This window comes from Ptychodera flava, chromosome 14 (genome assembly GCF_041260155.1).
Source record: "Ptychodera flava strain L36383 chromosome 14, AS_Pfla_20210202, whole genome shotgun sequence".
In the NCBI taxonomy this organism is placed as follows: Eukaryota; Metazoa; Hemichordata; class Enteropneusta; family Ptychoderidae; genus Ptychodera; species Ptychodera flava.
In genome coordinates, this window is record NC_091941.1 from 17582636 (window position 1) to 17589504 (window position 6869).

Here is a 6869-nt window from a genome sequence, read left to right on the forward strand (position 1 = left end):
ATTATGTATATGTTAACATTTTTTTCACATCTTCTGCACATGTACGAAACTGTTATTTTCTTCTTCCAAATAATCTGCAAACACAAGTTACACTTGCATAATATTATATTGCCTTTTAGAAGACACTTGAGAAAATGAAAATTTTACTCGATCTGTGGACCCCATGATTTTCTTCTTTCCTATTACCAATTTCTGGTGGCGACAGAGTGTGTCCGCCGAGGAAAACGATTGGCTTAAAAGTTTACGAGCATGCGCATAAGTATGAGAACGTGTGCAAAATGAACGTATTGTGACAGTGTGTCTGTATATGTCGGCATTTAGCATGTATTTTATACAAAACATGACTGGTTTCCTGTCAGTTCCATTTGACGCTGCTGTTTCTTGCACAACTTGTTTTTTGGCGTCACGAAGCGATATTGATCTGTCCGTCAGTCGGGCCACATGGCCATGGATGCACTGGAGCCTCGACTTTCAGTTGTCCTGAGACTTGTCAAGAGTTCATTGGCGGTTGAATAAGACATGCATGCGTGCGTCGATTGCATGTACAGAAAACTGAAGCCGGAAATGGCAGCCTCAAACAAAATATCTTGAGGTTGCAGTCCGTGTATTAAGGGGCATTAGATTTCCTACAAGGTGATGTTCAAGGCCGAGTAAGCCTTTTGGGCGTGTCTTACCTACCACGAAATACGTATACGACAGCTGAAGGATGAAGTGTGGTAGAAATTCATTTCAAACATTTCTTTTTTCCCTATATTTATTTTCAAGGAGAATGAACAGCGTGTGAACAGATAAAGGAAGGTTCTAAATTGTTTACATGCCGTTTTATAAATACCCTTGAATACTCTACTGCCCAACGGCATAATTTGAAATTTGAACACGTAAAGAAGCATGTTGGCAAAAATTCACAGAAACATTGAGCGATGCCAGAAACTGAGTATTTCTTGGGCTACATTCAAGAGTTAGTGATCTAACAAAACCACCAAACCTCAAAAACTCCAAATCTCAAGTCATCTTAATTGAACAAGCTATAATGACTTCCACCTACAACAGGTATGCTTCAATCGATAATTTGTCTGAAACTGCGAGATAGCGCATCATTATACACAGGTTGACAACAGAAGAAATAATATACGATGGTACGGTACCATGTAGCCTAGAAAAACTTTGTCTAAGACGAAACAAAATTATCATTCCCCATAGTATCTACATTTTTTCTATGTTTTTCGTTGCTTATCCAAAAAAAAGTCGCCTTCCGCTCATGACGTAAACGTTGCCCCTGAACTAAGTACCCCCTCGGAACTTGCTTACGTTTATCGGTTGCTTTGTACAATGCATGGGTGAAACATTCATATAGAGGAATATCACCAGTGACTTGTTGAATCGTCCATCATTGGTATCTTACTGGAAATACCACGGAATGCCCTGCCTTGAAACGTGTGTTATTGAACGGAAAAATCCATTAGTATCATTAAGGATGGATTAAAGACATAAATGACTTGTCACTGTAGTTGATTTATCGCTGAAGAACTTGTCTAGGTTAATTCAAAACACCCACTTAATAGCGGATATTTCCTATTTATCTCGTCCAACGGATGTTTATTTCTTGCGACTTTTTCCGCCCGCAGCTTTAGGCAAGGCGAAGCGGCGGTATTCATTTGTGGTGTGTGCGTATTTCCCGCCATACCGGTAACTTTGATGGTTCGCAGAAGGTTTACAATTTGGTGGAATTAGGTGCCAAGTGATGTTCCGTGACAGGAATGGGCGTACGTTGGCAACCGAATCCGACGGCGTTCTGTAAACAGTGCCGTTGATCCATGCTTTTAGGTCGATGACAGTCGGCAGTACCGACTTGACCTTCTTCGCCTAAACCGGCAAGCGTTGCCGGAACTAGCTGAATGCAGAGTGAGTGGCGTCGGCGTAAGCAATTGCGAGCCATCAGTCTTTGGCTTTCGACCAGCAACAATCCTCGGTATATGAAAAAGGACTCGGCTTTTTTATGGTATTTAAAAAAACAGCCAACGCTCTCCTTTCGTTTATGCATACCGAATGTCAAATATTAACTGTATATAAAACATGATTGGGACTAATTTGGGATAATTGGATCGTCATATTTTTCAAATTTCTCAAAAACGGTAGGCGCCCTATAGCTGAATGTCTCAATATTACAAATTACTCATAAAGACAAGTGTGTTAGTAATAAGAAAAGCAGATGAGTTTACATTTGCAGATGTTAAAGATATTACTTCACCATCCAATTATCCCAAATTAGTTCCAATCGTGTTATAAGTGTATGCACGATTAAACGCTCTCTCTCTCTCTCTCTCTCTCTCTCTCTCTCTCTCTCTCTCTCTCTCTCTCTCTCCATATATATATATATATCTGTGTGTGTGCATGTATGTATGTGTGTATGTATGTAAATATGTATACAGATGTCCCCATGGGAAATTACAAAATTACGGTGCTCGACGCTAAAAGCAGAGCGTTATAAATAAAAACAATTCAAGTACAAAATGCTTATATGTTACGTACGTTTCAAGAAACTTAAGTAACAGATATAATTACACACACACACACACTACACACACACACACACACACACACACACACACACATATATATATATATATATATATATATATATATATATATATATATGTAATGTATAAGCATGTGTCAATCAATCAATTAATCCATCAATCCATCAATCAATCATATATATATATATATATATATATATATATATATATATATATATATATATATATATATATATATATATATATATATATATATATATATATACAGTGTTTTCTCTGCATGTTCAAAACATGAACATAAAATGCATGGCACTGGTATCCATGGAGACTGATGCACAACTATGTCCTTTACTGTGTTTTCTTTTCGATGCGTACACTCCACGTTATGCACGTCACCAAAATTGAATGACAGGCGATATTTTGTCTTTTTCGGGGAATATTCTGAATAGAAATAACGGCAAATTTACAGGTCACTACACTGTGCGCTTGGGTCACCATCATACGGACGTATTTGCGTGCTGTGTTTTGTGCGCGATTTTCGCGCAGTCAGTAACTTTTAAAGGGCAGAAAAAGGCTCGAAATGCGCAATTTGCGCAATCGCGCAGTCGAGAGAAAACCCTGATATATATATATATATATATATATATATATATATATATATATATATATATATATATATATATATATATATATATATATATATATATATATGATTGATGGATTAATTGATTGATTGACACATGCTTATTATACATGGAGTGCGATGTGATGGCTTGTACATGTGAGTGAGAGAGAGAGAGAAGGTGGATGACGGGTAGATACCGATGACATTCCTTAACCAGTCAAGGTATGGACGGAAAGCAATCAATACGGTTGAATTCGTGTACAAGAGAGCTATTGTACGTATTTGTTCTTCGTCGAATCACTGGAAAGTATGACTCTCTATTATGAATTATCCCCGCCACCGATTTACCCGTCATTTTGGGGGGATATTACTCACTGAAAGCAGGAATTCAAAATTTAGAAGACATCGCAATGCAACTGGGATGTCTTAATTATTAGCAGACTTCAAGTTGGTATACGGCAAGGGGATTTTAAATATGACTTTGCGGATCGACATGTTCGTTTGAAAGTATGCCTACTGGCTCCAGAATTTTTTTTTCACCAGCGTAATTCGTTCGTTGACCCTGACTTTTAAGATTAAACTGTCGCCAGGCAATGACCACCCTCCCCCCCGCATCTATCATCCACTCATCGTCTGCAGCGACATTTTTCTCCCATTTTGCAATTTTCCGCGTTTTGTAAACCAATAGACTACACAGACCCTCTTTACGCTAATACCTCTAAAGAAGCGAAGTTTGCAGAAAATGTAGGTTCGTGTTGAAGGCTAGTATTTTATTATAGTTTATCACAGCTTGTACGTATGTTAAAAAGAGGTATGCAAAATCGGTAGCAAGGGACGAGGAGAGGAGAGCCAATAAATTGGTTGAAACAAGGAGCACCGATGCAAACAACCCAACTTGACGGAAGAGTAACTTGCGCATTCTGAAAACATACCGACAGGATGTGAAAGTAGACAAAAGAGGTTTCTTGTAAGTTTTGTACAAAAAATATGTTTCTCTCCGATTGTCTGAGACAAACGAATGGTCAAACCGCGCTATTTACATGTAATAGCTATTTTACAAACGTAGATAGACAACCTCGCATTAGGTGAAGCCACGGACCACCAGTGTCTTGGACCCACCTTTCATTAGGATAAATTGATTAAAAAAATAACAAACACATCCGAAGGAACCTTCATTAATTATGACCTTGAGGCAGAGAAATTGTTGTTAATATTTTGCATATTTCGTGGCTCAATATATTGAGAAATTTTAGCAATCCCCTGCCTTCTGAAAAAAATAGGAAGTGACCCCATGAAAACGCTGAGTTTTGCAAAATGTGATATAAACAATTTCATATTACTACTTAAAAAGAATTGCATTTGCAATACGGAAATGTTAAAGGGACAGCATATATAACTATTGATACATTTTTGTGTGTTTTTATTACAGATGTCTGATCTACTCAGCAGAGGATCATGAATATGAAATGTCCAGTATTTGGTTTGTCAGTATAGCTTGTGTGTGTATAGTAAACGCCGTTACACGTATACAGGCTGAATCGATATTACAGCTCTATTCAAATGAATCGAATAATTTATATTCAGTTGACCAAAAACAGCAATGCAAATATTTACAAAGGGCTGTGTTGAAACCCACATCTTGAATGGTTCAGTATCCTTTACAGGCAGTAAAACATGAATCTGTGGTTGTCTCATTCACTCAATAAAAAGACTGAAACAAATATCAAAGAAAATTTAACACGATTGGAACTAATTTGGGATAATTAGATTTCCATATTTTTTAAATTTCTCAAAAGTGTTAGGTGCTAGATAATCAAATGTTGCAATAATACAAATTACTCATAAAAACAAGTGTATAATGTAAAAAGAAAAGCAGATGAGATTACATTTGTAGATTAAATCAACATTACTTCACCATCCAATTACCCTAAATTAGTTCCAATCGTGTAAAATATTCTTTTAATTGATTGAGCCCTGACATACTGCATTGTGGAATATATACATCAGTCACCTGCAGTTAGCAGTGATCAAGGCCCATCCCCAAGGTATCGAAACGTTGACGCTACATGATTTGAGTGAGCTCTTGAAGTGATAGAAGGTTGATTTATCAATGGGTATAAAATAATATTATTACTTTATATCCCGTTGAAGTTAAATGATATACATCAAAGAATATTTCTATATTTATGTTTTATTAAAAACATGATGGTGACATAGTTGTGATGACTTAAGCTCATGTTCAAGAATGTTTGTTCTGTATTTTCGTTGCCCCTATTCAATTGCAAGTTTTAGTAACCCCTTGAAACAGCTCATTTTTTCTGACGCCTAAAAATTCCACCACCCCTCCCCGTCCGTAAACACTGACATCTCCCTAAAACGTGATTTCAGATCAGCACGACAGTGTTATGGGACACATTGTGCAAGCGTAATGCATATGCGTCGACATCACTTTCGAGAAATACATGCATACTGAAACATTCATGATAAACATGTGCCGGACAAATAACAGGCTAGGAGTAGCAAACCAGCCGATTTTTAGAAATTTTACCCATAGTTCTCTTTGCATAATTCTAACTATTCCAGCGTACTTTGAAGAGAGCCAAAATTGGAGGGGCAAAATTTAAATAGCTGTTCGTAACAACCTTCCCGCTAAGATTTGAATATTTTCCTCTTCTTCTCACGCCATGACAAATCCCCGCTTCTCCCCCATTAAAACACTCCCCATTGTCTCACTATACAAAAAGGCTATACAATCCTAACCCTTCAACCACAAGACAGGGGCCATAACCCAAAGATTTCGTTTGCTTTTTACCGTTGAGGGCGATATATATATATATATACATGACAGTAGTATTTGCCTCTTCTTTTCCGTGTAGAGAACTTGTTCACTGACCCGATGAGCGGAAAAAATGTAGTTTATTCGCAAATACACATCCTCTATTTGCTACTACTACCAAAATACATCTGAGAAACAAAAATTCGGTTCAAGAGCCTTTTCCTCGACACGATCCTTCTTGGTCGTATAGAGAAACTCAATGTAGAATGCGCCTCGGGAACAGATACTAGGAATCTCAAAATTTTCCAAATGTTTTCTGATCTACATTTATGGGAAATTATTTTAAAGCTCTTTGAGTAAGAAAAAATCCACATGTTCAGCTTTTCGAAAATTGAAAATTCTGTTCTTCGCCAAGGGGATTGCGGCCATTTTGACGACGACCCCTGATTCTTATTCTTGATTTGGTCAGCGAATGGTTGAAAGTTTCATTGAGGAAAGTTTGAGCAAAAGTTTAAGGTTTTCACTTTCGAAGTGTGTTCTACCTTAATGTTTTTTATTTTATGTTTTCATTCAATTTCTATGTTAGATTTTTTCAGCTAGCTCTTCTGTAACTTTTTATTTGCATTTCCAGTGCCCAGTGTAAGTTGATGATCCTATTGTTTTTAGTGAGCCCTTGCTTTAAAAGGGCTGCGACAAATAAATAAATAAATAAATAAATAAATAAATAAATAAGTAAATAAATAAATAAATAATAATGTGCTTGTCCTGTTCGAGATCCGCTTCCGACTTATTCTGGAGTAAATCGCTCGCCATTTGAAATGCTACGAACGAAGTATACATGATGAATGTACGAACGGAACGCGCAACGTTCGGGAGCGTGGTCGTATGGGGTGCAAGAGATCGCGAATATCGCCCCCAACGATAGAGCGTT